This window comes from Mustela erminea, chromosome 15, assembly GCF_009829155.1.
Source record: "Mustela erminea isolate mMusErm1 chromosome 15, mMusErm1.Pri, whole genome shotgun sequence".
In the NCBI taxonomy this organism is placed as follows: Eukaryota; Metazoa; Chordata; class Mammalia; order Carnivora; family Mustelidae; genus Mustela; species Mustela erminea.
The window spans coordinates 27,439,839-27,460,928 of record NC_045628.1 but is presented as its reverse complement, the minus strand read 5'-3'; positions in this window follow the sequence as shown (position 1 = coordinate 27,460,928).

Below are 21,090 nucleotides of genomic sequence, written 5' to 3'. Positions count from 1 at the left end.
AACTCTGGGATGTGTGGTGGTGGTAATTTGATATACTCCAGGAAGATTTGGGAATGGAAGAACTTTAGTCACACACATACAACATACAAAATACCCAAAACTTCGATTTTAAAAAAATGCTTTCATATACATTATCCCATTTTATCCTCAGCATAGTCCTTTACTGTAGATATATATGTGCATTTTTAATGTGTAAAGACAAGAATTAATCAAATATAAACTATGTTCCAGACTTTTGAAAGGGAAGCACAGTTTAAAACAGATGTAAACAAAAACTCACATATTTATCAAAATATGTGGGTTCAGTGGCAAAGGTATGCACAGATATCTAAGATAGATTATGAAATTTCAAGGTGTGGTAGAGTCTTTACATTAAAAAAAATTTTTACAAATGAACAGGCAAATGAAAAAGTATAAAGGGGAAGGTCTAGAAGGTCTTGAGTGTAAGAGCTTCTGTTCCCATGGAGGAGGGTTGTGCTGCCTCTAGGCAGGTGGTTTTGTTTGCTTGTCTATAGTTTAGTCAAGCTGAGAGAGATATTAAATCAGCAGCTTAAACCAAGCCCCTTTAACTTCCATCCTAGTCAGCCAATCAGGTGCAAGAAAAGAGTAGGACCTGCTTTGCATCGACAAACATGCTCTACCACAGTTATCTGTGTTAGACAACACTGGCTCTCTACTGATGACCTCTCTTCTTACCCGACATACTTAAGAATTTTCAGTCTTCACTGTTGCTTCAGCTTTCCTGAGTATATTGACAACATCTGAATGAATCTTTCCATAAATTCCAGATAATTATTTCATATTTTCATGGCCTATCAATATCTCATATTCAAACATTCTCAGACTCACATTTCTCTTCTCCCATCTACCTGCTCTTGATTCTCTCTTCTGGATTTCAGTGAATATCAAGACTTGTTAGAACAAGAAGATCAGGGATCATTTTGACACCTGCAGTCTTTCATTCAGTCCACTGACCTTATGCAAGAGTGTTTTACTCAAATCTTGTACTGTTCTTATACGTGCTGCTTTAGACAACGGCAAGCTGTGTGAAGAAAATGGCTCCAAGAAGAGGCTAATTAAATATGGAAATAAGTGTTATTTATTTATTTAAAGATTTAATTTATTTATGAGAGAGAAAGAGAGGACATAAGCAGGGGAGGAGCAGAGGGAGAGAGCAATCAGACTTCTCGCTGAGTGTGGAGCCTGATGTGGGGCTTGATCTCAGGACTCTGAGATCATGACCTTAGCCAAAATCAAGAATTGGACATTTAACCAACAGTGCCACCCAGGGACTCCTAAGCGATTTTTAAATTAATCTGACAGATAATGATGCTTACCTTATGGTAGGAGCTGTGCTATGAACTTAATTACCAATTTAATAGGACATACATGAAAAATTATACTACCAAGTTAATTTCCAACTCATTCAAGGAGTTTAATAAACATGAAATTTGAATTGTAAAATTTAAGCTGTCATTATTGTAACACAAGTATTGATCAATAAATATTTAGTTGTGATATTAAACAGATTTTTAAAAATAAGACACTGGTAGTAGCCTTTAATATTCACTTAATGGAAGATGTTACTCTTTCTTCAGAGAGGCAAGACAGCCACCTGTGAATATCTGTTGATTTTGGTCAGCAAAGAGATAGAAAGAAATTCCATTATATAGTTCACCTCACAAAATGAAGATGACTAAACTAGGCAGAATTGGGGATGCTAAAAAGCAGAGTTCAGATATATTAACTATGACAAAGTACAGTAATTTTTAATCAGATGTATGGTACAGATATATGTAAGAATGTGGCGTGGAAGAGAATGGCCACGCATTAAAGACTGGTCTAAACACCATCTCCATTTGGAAACCTTTCCTGAGCCCATCTGGATTTAATTTCTTTCCTCTTAGTAATTTATCCTAACTGGTATGACAATGATTACTTTTTATCATGCTCCATCTCCTACACAGGACTGCATCATTTTTTTAAGTATTCTCCATAGCACCCAGAACTGTCTCATGTTATGGAAGTAACTAAATACTCCTTTGTAACTGCAAAAAATATGCACAGAAATTTATTTGGTAGACACTATTACTGTAAATAAAATGATAACAATTTTGCCAAAAAGTTTCTCTTTGTTTTTTGAAGCACAAATTTTAAAGGTATTTTGTAAAGATTTTCTCAGCTTTTTTTTTTTTACAGTGAGCTATTAATAGTATGTTTTGTCCATAAATTTTATTTTCTCATTATGGCGTTAATAATTTAACACATACATAATAAGTGGTATCAATATAATATACTTCCTCATAGATATACACTGATTAATGACAAATATATGTCAAAGTAAGCCCAGATATAATTATGAAAAACAAAGCATGCTTATTATGAATGTCCAGATATCCCTTGTGGGCAATGTATACCAGAATTATTTCTCAAGAGGTCTCCTAGGTGACATTTGTCATCCAAATGAAGTTATAGAGGCCCAGGGTATGGCTGTCAGCTCTGAAGCCTCTGACACAGGTGAAAGATATATTTTCATCATATCATATCATGAACTAAGGACTGAAGAGAGAGGTATAGTACAATACAGCAAATTAATTTGCAGTGATATGTTGCAGCCATGACAACTTGCTTGGATGGGTTTTCTCAACCTCAGTTTCTCTCATTTTCCCTTTTATAGAAAACATGCTCATTACCTCTCTAAGATTTCAATATTCCATTGGTTAATATTAAACATACAAAGAGTGCATACACAAAGAGTGGTCAAGTTCGTCTTTCCTTCCTATTATGTTGATTTTTATGCTTCATATGAAGTCTTACATGACACTAAAGGATTTTGAGATAAAGAAAGTAAAGGGAAAGTTAAACTCCTAGAAACAGAGTAGGAAAGTAGTTGCCAGCGCCCAGGGCAGGGGCGGGGGGATGGAATGCGAGTAATAGAGTGGTTGGTAAAATGGTAAAAACTTACAGTTATAAGATGAATCAGATCTGAGGATCTAATGTACAACATGGTAACCAGCGTTGATAACACTGTATTGTATTGCATAATTGAAATTTGTTGAGAGAGTAGAGTTTAAATGTTTTCATCCTCCCCACCCCCAGAGATAATTAGGTGAGGTGATGGATATGTTAATCAACGTTTTTGCAGGAATTCTTTCACAACATATACGTATATCAAATCGTCACATTATACACCTTAAATATCCTACAATTTTGTCAATTATGCTTCAATAAAGCTGAAAAAATATCCAAACAGATTATAGGTTAATAAAAAAAGTGTGAATGGAGAATAGAGTAACTAGAGATTAATTTTAATTTTATAAAAAATTACCTTTTTCCTCTCTATTAGTAAAGGGAATTGTGGTATTTAATATAGTAATGAGTCACACTACTTTCCCTATAAAAGCATATAATTAAATATTATACCCTATATATATATACCTAAATATATTTTATATAATATATACATATATATTATATGTATAATACCCTATATATTATACCTAAATACCCTAAATATTATACTCTATAATTAAATATTGTAATATTTTAAAATAACTTCATCTGGACTAATATTTAGCATTCTTGTGTACTTTCTTTAAAGTAGGAATAGGAAAGATTTACATTGAAAATTTAGAGTTGGTGCTTCTAACAATCTTGTATTAATGTGGTAGTTTTTTTTTTTAGCATTGATAACTGGGTGATGGTGTCAATTTATTTATGCCCAAGTACCCATTTTAAATAATAACATTTTATTTTTGTTCATAACTGAAAGAAATGAGATCATAAAAATGGAGGATGACCACACTGAGTTTTCCAGATCCTATGCACTATTAAATGTTTGTTTAGTAGTTGCTTCATAATTTTTTATCTTCTTTTCTATATTTATAGGATATAGTTTTGGCTCCAGAGCTTAATGGACTAGACTTATATCCATATCTCTACACTGAAAAGGCTGCTGTCCTTGATAAAGATACTTAACCCTTCTGTGTCCCTATATTCTCATATGTAGAATAGGAAAGTAACAGCACTCACCTCATTGGTTATTGAGATTTAAAGGGCTAAGGTAAAACATATAAGACATTTAATACAATACCCATCATAATAAATAATGAATGCTAGCAAGTGTTGTAATGATCATTTTTACATATTTTACATTTCATTTTCCCTCAGAAAACCATGTGAAATGGGCATTGTTATCCCCATTTTAAAGATGATAAAAACAAGAATCAGAGAAATTAAGTAAACTTCTGAATTCTGTTTAAGCCCAGTTTTGTCTGATTTCAAAGTCTATCTTTCCCCCCACTTGTTTACCTCTGATTTACCACATTGTCTTAAACAGAGTCTGAGTCAGCTCTCTTCTTGAATATATTTTATACCAATTTCAATAATGTGTTTAATCTAAAGGATGTAGAATTCTATTTCATGTACCAAATAAGTTACTTTATGAAAAAATCTTCATTTCCTCTTCCTTTTACTTCTTGCCAATGACTGTAGACATTAATCAGAATTATGTCTCAAGCTATGTAAAAATATTATCATGAATCAAATCTACTTTCTACACAATTCTCTCTTATTTTTAAGCTAAAAATAATGGAAGCAGAAATAACTATCCAAGGAAGTATTCTTTATATAGAGGATGAGTTAGCAGAGTTTATTTTTCTCCCTCAATATGGCAAACAAATTATTTGTGCGTTTTAATAAAAGCACTCCTACAGTCATTCCATTCATTCATTCATCTGGAAGCAACTATTTGCAATCTCACACTGATCATCTAATATTTGAGAATATGAAGATTTCAATCACCTAAGTTTTAAATTTTTAAACTTTGCTTCCTATATTAAGCTAATTCTCAACCAGGATGCAGTAAATAGAGATCACAGATGATTACACACTCCCCTACTGTGGTACCATATTTTTGTCACACCCTTTAGTTACTTCCCCAGGAGGTACAGGTCTTCTCCGTTGAGTTTTCAGCCCATTTAAAAAAAAAAGACATTAGGTAAAACCATTAAAAAATGTCAATAAAAATCTCTTAACGTGCTGTTTTGTTTTGGAATGCTAAAAATCTGTATAAGTCTGTTGGAGGCCACTATTACTTATTTTTCTCATTTTTCAAAGCTAACCTTTACAGTCTATCTAAAATATTATTTTAAAAATTTTGTCAGTTTATATTTATCTAGCAAATGCCCTAGTAATGAAGTGGTTGTAGTTAAATGGTGTGAAAGTATAAATAAGAATAGTTACTCTTTATTAAGAATTCAGTGGTAAACACTTTGCATTATGATATTTCCACAACAACCCTATCCATTTCACAGTCGAAGAAACTGAGTTTAAGGTATTTAATCTACAATCACACAGCCAGCAATGAACTGCACCAGCTTTAACTGACTCTTCAGGTTCCTCTTCTGATTACTAAACCAGTGATTCTCAAGTCTGGGCAACTCGAGTCATTACACAAGGAGTAAAATCACGATTTCCAGGTAATGGATATACATCTCCCTGATTTTGCAGTGCTATCTAGATCTCTGGCCTCTACTTGTGTGTCACTGAAGATCGTTGCCAGCATCTAGAAGATCAAGGCTGCATCGAGGATGTAAACCAGATTTTGTCCGAACCTAGTCTAGTTTCCTCTGATTTAAATTTAGCACTTGCAGCAATTTCCATTCTCAATCATTAGAAAAGAAGGAGAACAAAGGAAAAGTGTGAAGGGTGCAAAGGGAGGTGATAAGGAAGGAAGGAAATTCAAGACCGGATATACCCCCCTTGTCCATGGTCATCCTCTGTCCATCTATTTTCCGTAAACTATGACCATATGGTTATACACTTATTTGGATTGTTATATTTCTAGAATATGTTTACATGTGGGATTTATACTGTGTAAATTCTCCCTGGTGAAAGTTGATACATCACCTACTTTCTTTCTTTCTTTTTTAAAGACTTTATTTTTTTGAAAGAGAGAGCAGGAATGAGGAAGAAAGGGAGAAGCAGACACCCCACTGAGCAGAGAGCCCAATGCGGGGCACTATCCCAGGACCCTGGGATCACGACCCAAGCCAAAGGCAGATGCTTAACCAACTGAGCCTCTCAGACACCCCGCATCCCCTATTTTCTTAAAGTAAAAAAAAAAAAAAAAAAAAAAAAAAAAATCTGTTGTTGCAAATTTGTAAGGGCATGTTGGTCACTCAGAAATGAATGGATTTTCTTTGGCAACAAATCCATTCCAGGTTTCAGCAGATATGAGCACAAGTACTGCCACATTTATAGAAACTTACAGAAATAACCCATGTTAAGTGAACGTGATGCAGGCAGAGCTTGGAATGGTAGTTGTCAGGGGCTGAGGGGAGGAGGACCTGGGAGAGGTTTGCCAAAGGGTACACACACCATTTCAGTTATGTGAGAAGAGTAAGTCCTAAATATCTACTATAGAGCATAGCGCCCACGGTAAGCAATATCAAAAGTTTGATAAAAGGGTGAATTTCATATTAAGTGTTCTTATCACTAAAAAAAGGTAATAAATTAAAATGGCAGGAGGAAACTTTTGGAGGTGATGAATATGTTTATGGCATAGATGATGGTGATAGTTTCATAAGTATAATGCTTATCTCCAAACTCATCAAATTCTATACATTAAATATGTACAGCGTTTTGTATGTCAGTTATGCCTCAATAAAGTGGGAAGTCTTTTTTTTATTTTTTAAAGATTTTATTTATTTATTTGACAGACAGAGATCACAAGTAGGCAGAGAGAGAGGAGGAAGCAGGTCCCCTGCTGAGCAGAGAGCCTGCGGTGGGGCTCGATTTCAGAACCCTGAGATCATGACCTGAGCTGAAGGCAGTTGCTTAACCCACTGAGCCACCCAGGCACCCGGAAAAGTCTTTTTATATAGGAATAACCCCAAATTCAAATCTGAAATAAGTCTTGTGTAGGGTAAGCAGAGACCCACCGGGTATCCCTGAGACTCTGCACGATGCAGGAATGCTTACATACAGAGCTCAAATGTGAGCGCCTTTACTCTGAGGGCCTGGGTGAGGTGATGTTTCTCCAGAGAGGAAGTGCATCACCTGTGTGTGGAGGTTCTCTCCACAGTCCTGCAGTCCCTCAGCTGTGCCCAGAGCCCCTGCCCCCTGCTCTACAAGCCTGTCAATCAGGTTTCTAGCCTCAGGGCCTTGCCAGCTTCATTTTACAATCTTGGACACTCACAAGAGAAGATCTGAACATGGTGGAGAGGACTATGGGTCGGGGACTGGTTTAAGAAGGCAAAATTTGAAAGTCAGATTTGGTAGTCCAGGACATACGTGTTTTAAATTTTATTAGCTTTATTCATTTACATTTTTGTATCTCAGCACCTGTCATCTTCACATAACAAACTTCAGATGACACATTCTGACAGAGTTGGTGGCCTCTGCAAACAGCCAAATCAGGAGACTGTGAAGTCACATTATTTATTAATGACTTCATTTTTAGAAAGGCAGTTCAGTTCACTAAAGAGGAGTTTTTGTGGGATGTCTATTGGGATGCTAGATCGGATGCTGACAGAAGACATTTATTCCTTCGCAGTGACCCATTTTGATTTTTTTATGTATTCCTTGAACTGAGACATAGTACAAAAAATTGTGTACATGTTTCAAACTGTTTATATGAGAAAAAATTAACAAAACAGTTAAATGTCTGTTACTCTCATAAATTAATTTAACAATCTCTTAAATTAACAAATTGATTTAATTGTCCATGCTATTTCTTATGTACATGTAAAGATTATGTAAAATACTATCTTTCTATGTATGTGCAAGTGGGGGGGTAGTATTTTTTTTAAAGATTAAGAAACATTTTTTTTAAAGATTAAAACACTGTGTAGAATTTTGCCAAAGTAGAATAGTCTGTTGTGTAACGTAATTGAGAGACTTAAAAAAAGTAATTAATGCGCAGATTCACTTAACTTGGGTAACCAAATACTGGAACACATTATCGACATGATTAAGGTTTATGACTTGAAATTAAACCATAACTTTCAACTTTTCATCCTTGATGTTGAAATGAATTAGGGTAAATTAGACCAGCTAAATATTGTTATACTGTATGAATTATAAACATGTAGGTAAATCTATATTGAATACCTATTATATTTTATATGAGCCTCTCTTAAAAAGTAAAATATGGATATTCTATTAGCACCTTGGTTCACAGTTACATTTTATTTTCTTACTTCCAGTCTTTAATTCCCCATTCATGAAACCCTTGGAAAACAGGGAAAGGCAAAGTTTTTGTTCACCTACTATAGCCCAGGTACTCTGTTCGGAAGCATTGTACATATTACCTGAATAGATTCTCACAAGGACCCTGACGGGAAAGTAATTCTTCCTAACTGTTAAGGGGAGAGAACTGAAGCACAAGAATACTTATTCATATCTCTCAGAGGTTTAAGATTTGGAAATAAAAATCAGCTTTATACGACTCCAGTGGCGACCTTTTCCATTTGTGCAATCTTATTTTCAAAATCTCTTGTCAAAATTAAGTCCTTTGATTAAAACAATCTGATGACTCTCAACTCCTTATTGCTATAAAATGAAAATTCCTTAACATACATTTATTTTTTATTTTTTTAAAAGGTTTTATTTAAATTTCAGTTAGCTAACATACAGTGTAATATTACTTTCAGCTGTACAATTTAGTGATTCAACAACATGGATGGAGCTATGCTAAGCGAAATAAGTCACCAGAGAGAGCAGGGCATTTAATATCCTCCTTAGTCCAGCTCCCTCCATGTTTTCCAACTGAAGTCTCACTAATTTTCTTCACTTGTCTTATTATCAGTATAATATGGACTATTTGACATTTCCTTAAAAGGCCCAGTTCTTTTCTTTCTCTGTTTAATGGTTCATCCTATTTACTTCCCCTTGGGTTATTTTCTCTCTTCTTTGTATTTTTTGAAATCCTATACGCCATCCAAATCTTAGGATAAATGCCACCTCTTCCAGGAAGTCTCCCCTCATCTTTTTTTAGCCAAGCCCTCATAAAACGTGGCTTGCACCCCTGGTTTGGAACGTGGGCAATCTGATCCTGTGCTATAGTTATTTGTGCATCTGTCTTAGCTCCTTTGTCAGACTCTTGGAAGGAAGAAAGTCATCTTTATATTTTCCACAGTGCCTGGCAAAGTTCTTGACATGCAGTAGAGATTCCACAATTATCTCTTGATGGGGTGGGTTAAAGCGACAGGAAACTAAAGGGTAATTTATATTTTATGCTTTATTAGTGAGGCCCTTTTGTTGTTGATTCTCATAGAACTTTTCAGAATTGTTAAAGTGAAACTTGCTCACAACACAATCTCCAAATGTTATCCCCAGGATAGGTTCTGGAATAGTAATATATAAAATCCTCTTGTAAGCTCATGGAAATCATTTCAAAATGTCAGAGATCCTGGATTTAAAAACAACGATGATGACATTAATATGGAAAACACATGCAGTAATTAAGGATGTCTATGTATGTGTGCATGCAATGTTAGTTTTTTTTTTTATTGGATTGATATACCTGCTTACTAAAGACTAGAATCCATTTGTGACACAGAATGTTAAGATAATTTGTCAGTAACACATGCATTGCTACAAATTACAACAGTAAAAAAATATTATAACTTAAGGCACCCATGGGTCATTCAACTCAGCTGGCAACACACCTGAATAAAAAAAGGAGAGCTGGACTTAATCTCCAAGCCTGTCATTTATTTCTTTCACACAAAAAGTATGGGACACAGGTGGCCAGAAGTCAAAGATCATACTCTGCCTAAATGCTTCATAAGGCACGGTACAAATGTATGAGACCTGCTGGGTGAAATCAAAAAAGTCGCTAGAATGGGGTACTATTTTAGTGACCCAGGTCAAAGGCCATACTGCTTTTGGTGTTTTACAAATGTTTGACAGATTAAATACCCACCTCCTACGGATAACGAATAGGCCATGAAACTAAAAGTATTCATAAGCATTAAAGCTTCATTCAGAGTTCTCCTTATGAAGGATGTAGGTCACATAAGATTCGTAATATGGCTACAATAATTTTTTCCCATTGTCAAAAAATTATACTCTGGAAAGTATCCCTGTGGGTAATTGTAGGTCATCCAATATGAAGAGTAAGAAAGAAAAAAAGAAGAAGAACAGAAAAAAAGCAACAGTTATACCCAGACCTTACCATCCCTGAAACACACCATTACTTTGTACCCATTTTTTTCATATCTGCCACATTTTCTTAGATGCAGTGTCATGTTTCACTCATCCGTATAAATTATTTTATGAATATTCAGACCTTTCTAAAGTTCAGTATCCATAAAATTGATCTGTTATAAAGATATATTTTGACAAATAATCTGTGTGTTACCAAGGCAATAATGTATGTATGGATGGTAATGTATGAAAAAGTGCTTTATACATACTTCAAAGTGCCCTGAAATTAAGGCAGCATTTTTATTTATTTTCTAAAATTGGTACTTTTGTCATTTATTTTAAACATATTGGTATCAAATTGGCAAAAATTGGAATATTTTACACTTCTGTACATATCCTGGTGACTATTTAGCAACTGTTACCACCATTAAGAATAGTCAGATAATGCTATACCATATGGAGAATAGCAAATGACTGATTTTTCCAACTGATATCAAAAGCTGTAAGTGGTTTATTATTTACCACATAATTTTAATCTTATCTGACATTCTTCATGTCACCCACTGCATGTCCTCTTCAAATTTAGTAAACATGGAAAGTAAAAGTGGGACACTGATCAACATAAAGGGTTTTCTTTAGTATTTATAATCTTTTCTTATGTAGGAAATTTATAGGAAATACAAAAAATTGTATTTTTTGACAAAATATAATTAACTATATGATTTATGTTTACTCTTTCATGTTTCAATTATACAGTTTGGAAAAGTTCACATCCTTTTTTAAAATGTCTGAAGTTTTTATTTGAATTCTAGTTAGTTTACATATAGAGTAATATTAGTTTCAAAGCAGTGTTTGTTAATATAACACAGTATCTCTTTATTCTTATATGAACTCTGGGAAAATATGCTTACAAAATTAGTTTTTGTTGTAATATGCCCTCCCTTTTTTAGTATTCTTTTACAATTTGAAAATAATAATTTAATTTCCTTTGTGCCTTATGTAAACCAGTGGAATAAATTATCGCTGAGTGAGGATCACCTTGAAGGCTTCATAAAATGCAGATTGTGGGGCTCCACCTCCCAATGGGTCTGGGTGAGCTTTAGGAACTGGCATTTCTAACAAATTCCCAAAGGATGCTGATGTTGTTGGTCTGGAGATTACACTTTGGGAACCACTTATCTAAACAACTTATCTGTACAACCACTTATCTAAACAATGTGTCATCATAATAGCATAAAAAATGAAAGTATGATCTTGGGGCTCCTGAGTCAGTTAAGCATCCCACTCTATATTTAAGCTCAAATCATTATCTAAAGATTGTTAGATCGAACCCTGCATTGGGCTCTGAGCAGGCATAGAGCCTGCTTAAAATTCTCTCTCTCCCTCTTCCTTATCCCCCCACCAAAAAAGTGAAAGAATGCTCTTAATAATATGGATATGATCAAATATGTCATTATTTTATATCCTATAGATTTAATAGTAACACTCTCTTCAATTTCTACTTTTATCTTGATGTTTTATCAAATAATTTATCTTTCTTCCTAGTGATGTCTCACCAGCAACATTACTTTCTTTAAGTGACTCTTAGAATGTCTAAAAACCATTGTAAAATAAATTTTTATTAATGAATTTTTCTGAATCCATCTAAGTTTGCTATCAATGTCATTGTTATTATTCTTCAACATCAGAGATAATTCTGATTACATTTATACAAGGAAGAATGTGACGGAAAACTCAAGCCATTCATTTTTAAATTAAACAATGTTTGTCTGCTTGTATTCTTACAGATTAATTACTGTTTTCAAGATTTTACCATGTTTAATTTCCTTTTCATCAGAAGTGGTAAGGGCCATCTTTGTCTCTAATGCTTTCATTTTATATTGGTTATTCTCTGCTTATTCTTTTTTTTTCTCAGAAAAAAATGCTTTTGTCACATAGACTTTATATACCTTTATAGTAATCCTAGGTTACTCTAATTTTGACACAGAATATGGGTAAGTCTTGCCTAAACCACCTACTTTTCAAATTCAATTTAGCAGAGGTGAGATGTATTGAATCTATTGTCAATATCAGATTTTATGTATCAGAACCTATTAATGTTGTTCTATGCAAAGAGACTGGCAGAAGGAAGAGGGGGACCTAGAGACTTAGGATGTGAAGGAACCACTCAGCATCAAACAAAACACAGCAGTGGGTCTTGCTACTGATTTGCTAGTGCAGAGCTTTACCCCTCATTCTGCCTCCAATTATATAGTTTTCTGTGAGGCTATTTCTCTGTTTTTTTTTTTTTTTTTTTTTTTTTTTAAGATCAAGAGACAGAGGAAAGTATGTAATAATCGTGGTGCCCATAGTTTCCTGGTTTGCCTCTCTCCTTTTCCCTTGCTATGATCATTTGTTTTGTTTCTTAAATTCCACATATGAGTTTCAATAATTATTCATACATAGATACCAATTTGTTTTTTTTTTTTTTAGATTTCTATTTATGCACACACACACACAAATAACACGCACAAGGTTTTTGTCTTTAAAAAAAATCCGAAAGGATTAACAGCGGGTAAGTAAAGAGATATCATCAATGTGAAAACTCATGCTAATAATACATGTCCTTGGAAACATAGATGTGGCATCTATTTTTAGATTGTCAAACTGATTTTTATTTTTAGCCTAATTTTGTATACACACACACACCCTTACATATAACTATATATATGCACACACATATACCTATATTTTATATGTACATATATTACATGTGTGGGTATCCCCAAGGGTTACAGAGAATGGAGACACTATAGAAAAAGCATGATGTAAAGGGCAAATGTAGGAGTATGAAAAGTAAAAGCAAAACAAACAAAACAAAAATGGCTGAATCTTTGTTGAATTTGTTCTTATTTTCTTCTGGAAATGTTATCCAGTATGTATAGCTTAGTTCCCCAGTCTCACTTTCCTCCACTCATTCAGACTTTTTTCTGTTCTGTTCTGTCAGAAATTGTAGGTAGAGTCCTGCTATAATATACAATAGAATGTAAAAGAATCAACTGACAGTCCTTTGAGATTACAAATAATTTTTCCATAAATTTAAAAATTTCTTCTTCACTACTTTGACTATGAATTTATGTAGTAATTTCCTCACTCAAATGATTTATATTTTAAGCTTATCTGGTTGGAAAATTTCTCTAAGTGAAACAATTCGAGACAGAAATGAGCAGGGAGAGGGAAATCATAGTTAATCACAGAGGTGTGTGTATGTGTGTGCACATGGGTTCATTTGTGTTTGATTGTGTGGGGAGGTAAATTCTGTTGAAAGGAAGTCAGGAAGGGATTGTTCATGAGTGAAGCTTGGTCTCATGGTAAGCTCTGCCCTGAAAACATACGATCATTTTTCATCAGTAATACATATTAATGCTTGTGTGTTGACACTTAATGTGAATATGCTCCATTGTCGTATCATGGTTTATTTCCTTTATGCTTATTATTTTCTTTCATTAGACTACAAAGCTTGATTCCCTTTCTTCTGAAAAAATAGCAGATCAGGATTATACATATGGGATCCAGGTAACAAATTTTGACAAACAGAATTACTATACCATTTTAATCTCACAACTGTATTCTTTAAGGGGATAACAAAATAGGGTTTGAGATTAGATGTTAAAGTATTCTCAGCCAAAAAAAGATAGGCATGAAGAATATTGTTAGTAAATGGAATATTCGGTTACATTCACATCATGGAATTTCTCTCTTGCTTCACCCACATTCCTGCTTCCAGACATCCAAGCAGATGGAGACTTCAAAACTTGAAAGTTAATGTTAAAACTGATTTAAAGAAACAGTAATCTTCAGGTCAAACTTTATTTATTTATTTATTTATTTATTTTAGAGAGAGGGAGGGGCGAAGGGCAGAGGGAGAGGGAGAGAGAAACCCAAGCAGACTCTGCGTTCAGCACAGAGCCCGACACGTGGCTCTATCTCACAACCCTTAGATCATGACCTGAGCTGAAACCAAAAGTCAGATGTTTAACCGACTGTGCCTTTCAGGTGCTCCCAGGTTAAATATTTCTAAGAAAAAAAAAATAGCGAATCATTAACTCATCACTAACTCATGACTTAATTAACTATTTCCTAATAAGGAAGTTTCCTGGGATTGAATGAGAGAGATTTGGAATTCGATGCCCTTTCATAAAACAGCTCTCCAGGCATAGGATTCCTTTTCAAAATTAAGCTAAGAAAATAAAATCTGCCTAAGTAGGAAGCATATTGATTATTGTTGCTCCTATGTAATAGTCTGAAATATCACTCACTGAGGTTTGAATACTTAACTCTCAAGCAACCTTTTCTTTTTCCTACTTTGTAAGTTGTTGTGAAAGACACTTTGAAGAGCTGGGAGAATTACAATGACACCAAGCAAGGGCCAAGATGTGGTCAAAGCTTTGAATTAGCTTTCCTGTGGTTGCCTACCTCCAGGTGAATTGTTATCTCCTAAATGCATTTTTAAGAAGCCAATTCTCTCCTGGGGCTTGCCAGAAAGGGAGATCCAGTTTATTTCAGAAAGATAAGAGTTTATAATACTTACATTTAAAAAATCTATAACACAAAGCCAAAGAAGATATCTACTTATAAAATATGAAAATGGCCTGGTGTTAGATAGACATACCACAAAAGTAAAGGAATTTGCATTTAAGTTGCAGTGTGATATTCAAGCGCAGAAGCGTAAACAAGATTAAGACAGAGACAATCTGCCATTGGTGGAACTGTTGACCTCAGCGACTCCTTGCTCTTGTTAGCAAGAGAAGTTCTCCACTAAGGTGAGGACACTTTAAATCCTGATTAAACCCTTCTATTTTGTTTTTTCCCCATATATCATGGTTCTTTAGCATTGAGTTTCTGTAAGACCTGGTCCCATGTTAGTGGTCACTGTCTTCCTTCTATCCATACAGATTCTGATGCAAAATCATCTGCTACTTAAAGTAACATAATGGAGACCCTTCCTCGCAACCATGCTGATCACCATACTCATTTATTTTGTTGTCAATGGTTGCTGTAAAAAAAAAAAAAAAAAGTGTCAATATACTGCTTTTGCGCACGTTTTTACCCCGAATGGTAGAATATATCAGTAAGTTGGTGTACCAAAGATAAATTCAAATATTTTTAAGATTATAGTTATGAATGTATTTTAAATTGTTTCCATGTCTAAAATAAGATGGTTAGTGATCACAACACTGGACCAGTCTTGTAAATATTCTCTGGTGTTTCTGTATAAACTTTTCAGAGTTTGACTGAAATATCTTATTATGAAAGATTAAATGTTTACAATGATTATGAGGTGAATTATCAAAAGTGAACAACTAACAACCCACAAGAAAGTAAAAAGCTAGTAAGGTTGAAGAGGAGAGATGAAACTGGGTAGTTTGAATTGGGTAGTTATTGCAGGGGTGTGTCAAACAGCGTGGAGTAACTTGAGCAGCTCTAACATGCGCCATGCCCTTCTGTCCCAGGCGTAGCGTCACAGTTTGTAAATAATTGTATTGAGCTTCTGAGCACTGGAGGGGGCACAACAAAATGTACTCTTCATGTTGGAAGGGGGGAAAGGTCCTTCTTGTCTCATTTCACAAGCATCCAATGTGATTGGCTTTAAGTTCATAATCTGAGCTCTTTCCCCCACGACAGCTACGTGGTAGAGCAGTTGAGGGCACGGGCTTTTGACCTCTGCTTAAATTGGGCCACTGGTTCTGCCACAAAGTGACTGTATGGCTTTGAAGCTGTGTCTCCATTTCCATATCAAAAAACTTATAGCCAATAATGGAGACTGCTTAGTAGACACAATTCAATAGAGATGAGGAAGAGATGAATAGAAATCTGAAGTACCTTGTACAGAGTAAGCACTTACTAAATGTTAACTTACAGCATTACTAGGGAAAAGGTATCCTATTACTGTGTATCATCGTCATCTAGTCATCAACCATCTCCCTTCTACCTTGTTACAAAAGGTCTTCAGTGTGGACAAAGCCATTCTACCAAAAGAAAAAAAAAACATGTCTGTGTTCTGAGAGTTATTAGGGTACTCAGGAATTTCAGGTGACCACTTGAATTTGATGCTACCTGTCCCACACTCTGCCCTGAAAATGGTCTATGCATGCTTTAATATAAAGGCCATACAGAAATAGGAATGCCTCTTCATGAACTGAGTAAATTACAAATTTCTTCTCCCTGTGCAAAGCCTGTAGTTTTCCCCTCAGTGGAGTGGAGTATGTTTAGTGACTGCCACCATCTGGATTTGCAAGATATCAAGAGAATCATTTCCTTAAGTCTGCACTTCTCAATACAGTTTTAGGGAGGGCAGATACCATATGCAATATTAAGGGAGGAAAGTAAAATCAGGAAATACAAAAGCAGCCAGATTGAAGGGGGAGCTTCAGAAAGAGATACAAGTCCAGGACACGTGGAAGTTAACGAGAATTGGACAGATGATTCTGCTTGGTGGGAATCATGATTATAACTACAATTCCCCATGACACCGTGCAACTGTATCTAGATGGATGACTTTAGATATTGTGAGGCTATACAATGCTGAAAGAAGTAGTAACATTCCAAAAGAACTTCTGTGGTTGTAATGTAGTCTCTTTTATTTTTGAGATTTTTTTTCCTGGTTTGCATATTATTAATAGCTCCAGATGGGTAGATTTGCCTCAGAGCCACACTATAAATCATCATCAGAGCCGGTTGTGATAGTTACTATTAATGCTTGTGTTCCACACTAAAATGTCTTTTTTGTGCTTACTTTCTCTTCTTCCTTTGCATTCTACTGATCATCAATCACAAAAGCAGCTTGGCCATTTCTCTCTGTCTTGCCTCAGTGAACTTCGACTTCCCTTGACCGTTCACCCCTCCCTGGAATGCACATGGCCTGTACGCCTCTCTGGGCTCCTATTCACCTCTCCCAATGAGCCTCTCTTCCTGGCACTGAGCTGTAAGGCAATATTTTCCATCTGTTGAATGAAGAGCATGACACAGGCAGTTTGATATGGTTTCAGAGACCACAGCAAACCAACGATGCACAACTCACTTTTATTCCACAGGCCTGTGGGAGCCCAAAGAGATAAGAGACCTTTCTGCTAGGCTGAACACGGATCCTGGTATTCAGAAACAAACATTTCTTCCTGAAACACTCAATATGTTTTATATTCAAGCCAGAAACATTGTGGGTTGGAATAATCTAAGGATAAATCTAATCGGAAGTTATCTTGAAATGTGTGAGCAAGCTTCTCTTTCATATACCAGCTGTTTTCTTTCCAAAGAATGTTTACTGGGTAGGGGATCGGCCTGTTTATTATGCAGTAGCAAGAAAGTTTCATCTGTTCTGAAAGAACCTACAAGGCCTCTCCAGGGAGGAGAGAGGAAGAATGGTTCATCAGGAGTTCAGAGAAATTTGGGGTGGGGGGGCAGGGGTCTGATAATATCACATTCTCAAATACGGGAAGATTTTTCTTTACAAAGCACCTAAAAATAGGTCATGACCACTAGTTCTCAATATCAGAATGTTTGTGGCAAAATTCTTAAAATAGCATTGCTAAGGGTATAAAAATACTTTTTACAAACATTTTGTAATGCTATAAAGGATTTGTGATAATTGTTAATATATATGATTTCTTAATTTACACATTTAAGGAGAAAATTGAGGATCATTAGCTTTAAAATTAGTAGGATCGTTAGCTTTAAAAATCAAAATAAGGGAGACATAAACCTTGGTAAAGGAAGAAATGTTATTTGATTATATTTACTTGTTCAAAACATGTCAGTTGCTCTTCAATGCATCAAGAACCAAATTATATTTCCTAGTGTGGTTGTCAAGATTCTTTATGACCAGACCTAAACACACTTTGATCAAACAGTACCACTTATCTGTATTAAAGCGTCCAAATATTCTAGCACTTTTGTTCTCTCTGTCTGAAATTTCCTTTCCCATCAACTTTACATATTAAAATTCTAACCACCTATTGAGGATATTTTCATTAGTTAATGTGCCTAAGTCTTCCTTTTTCTTTAATCTTTTCAACCTTTTCCTCCAGAAATAATCAGTTTAAATGTTTTATGCTGTGAATGGCATTTGTGTTTGTGCGTCTTTCTTTTCTTTTTATTTTTCTTTCTTTCTTTCTTTTTTTTTTTTTTTGACAGCTCAGTTTGCAACTATGTGAAAGCTATTTTTTATTAAAACAACTGCTTTTAGACTTTGGTACATGGAATGCATGTGTTGCCTCATTCTATCTCCATGACAATTTTTAAAGGTTAATACTATTACTTCAATTTACAAGTAAGGAAACAAGAGTTCAAGAAAGGCTCGGAAGCTTGCTCGAGGTTACTCAATACTAAGTGTTCAAACTGGAATTTGAACCTGAATGCACCCAACTTCAAAGTCAAATCTTCTTCTCTGCCCTAGTTTTGTGGGTGTTTTTTGTTTGATTGTTTATTTTTAATATTTTATAAATTTGTTAGAGAGAGAGAGAGAGAAAGCCAGCATGAGCAGGGGGAGGGGCAGAAGGAGAAGCAGACTCCAGGCTGAGCAGGGAGCCCAGTGAAGGACTCAATCCCAGGACCCTGGGATCAGGACCTGAGCCTAAAATAGACACTTAACCGACTGAACCACCCAGGCGCCCTCTGTGGGTGTTTTCGTGGACATGCACCCACTGTGAGCCCTGCTCTTAATCTTTCTAGATACCATCCAGTTCTGCAGCGACGTTGCCCATCAGTTGGACTGGACTAAGTCAAATCTGTAAAAGCTTGGCTAACTTTATTGAACAATGGATTGTAAAACTCCCATTGGTTCTGTTTAGATATTTGTCTCAGATTCCACAATTGTTATGTAGGAAGTAACAATTCTCCTCTCTACACACAAAATACCCAGGCATATGAGGCTTATGTATGCACAGATAGGGGTGTGGCATAATCCTATACTGATTTTCAGACAAAAGACAATTTATTCTTTTAATTCCTGTCACTTACATTTTCTCTCATTTACTGAATGACTTATGCTAATTTTGGTAGTTAAAGCACTGAGTTTCTTGTAGACAAAAAAGACTAAGATCTTTGAGAACCTAACTGTAGTCGTAAGGGCTATTGGGGGAAAGTAACTTAGAGGAAGAGGGCCGTGGAAGTGTGCTGGGATGCGGTGTTAGGATGGCATGAGCGGAGGGGGAGGCATGGGTTGCAGAGTGAGGAGAGAGAGTTTATTATATAAGTAAATAGGACTGAGAACTAGAATCTGGAGGGAGGGTAGGTGCTGCTGTTCCTAGCCCACTGATCATTCCCACATTTTTAGAGTGGGAAGGAATCTCAGAAGATGAAGACAGAATAAAGAGAAAGGAGAGGAGGGGGAAAAAAAGTAAGTTTAACCCTCTAACAGAACTCACCTTTACCATTTCATTCTACATTAACTTTATTTCAGCAAAATATTCTTCTCTTAACATTACATTCACCTGACTTTATTAAGCTTTTGTCTTCTAGGTTATATTCTCAAAGGCATACAAATCACTTCACACTCAATATTGTGAAACAAATATTTCACACTTAATACTCAACAGTTAATAACTAAAGTTCTGGGTATTCATACCCTTTATTCTTGTGATTAAAATATGTATCACAGCAACAGAAAATCACAAACCCATATTTGTATTTTTAATTGCTGAACAGCGACTCAGGTCATGGCTTCCTTTTTCTGGTAATACTTTTCCTCGTAGTACTGTCAATAGACTATAATGGAAATACATACTGTTTAAAAATATAGTAATATATTTTCTTTCCAATATCATCTTAACATTACACAGCACCTAAAACTTCCCCAATACAAAGAGCCTTGAGAGGAAGCAGGAGAAGGAAAAGCTGATTCACATTACTCTTTTGAAGTTGAGACTAAAAACAAAAGATAAGACTCGGAAATTACTTATATCCGAGCCAGCTTCCTATCATCATTAATGAAGTTATCCTTATCTCCATGAGTTGTTTATTGTTCTGATTTAATATAAAAAGTTGATGTTTCTTAAAGACACTGTTTTCTTTTGAGGTTAGTAAAAAGTAGATAATAAACTACCCATAAACCACAAAAATGAATATATAAACCTACTGTGCAATGTTTATCATGCTTCAGACTTTTTATATTCCACATATATTGATCATGAACTACATGTTTACATTAAATTATTTTTCTAGTCTTTGAAATTAAGTAATTTTTAAAAATAGAATTCTTTAAAGGAAATTTTCCTTGGAATTGTAGAAATTAAGTATATATATATATATACATATACATATATGTATGTATGTATTTAACATATACATATATTTATGCAGTGCAGTCAGTAATCCAAATAAATAATAAAAAAGACCAGTTACTATATAGCATTAAAGTCACAGGATATTCATGAAATTCAGAGGGCAAATCCTTCAACTTATGCATAAAGTCTGGCTTTGTTTCAGAAATTCTACCCTTTTAAATCTAACCAAGTGAGTTCTCATTACATATCGGATTATCAGCTAACATTATGACAGAAATAAGGCTAAGATAAAGGCAAATTTCTTTCTTTTTTAAGATTTATTTATTTATTTTAGAGATAGAGAGCATGAGTGGGAAGGGCAGAGGGAGAGGGAGAGAGAATCTCAAGCAGATTCTGAGTCAATCTCATGACCCTGAGGATCACAACCTGAGCCAAAACCAAGAGTCAGTCACTCAACTGACTGAGTCACCTAGGAACCCCGAAAGACAGGTTTCTTTTTTTTTTTTTTATTTATTTTTTTTTTAAAGATTTTATTTATTTATTTGACAGAGAGAGATCACAAGTAGGCAGAGAGGCAGGCAGAGAGAGAGGAAGGGAAGCAGGCTCCCTGCTGAGCAGAGAGCCCGATGCGGGACTCGATCCCAGGACCCTGAGATCATGACCTGAGCCGAAGGCA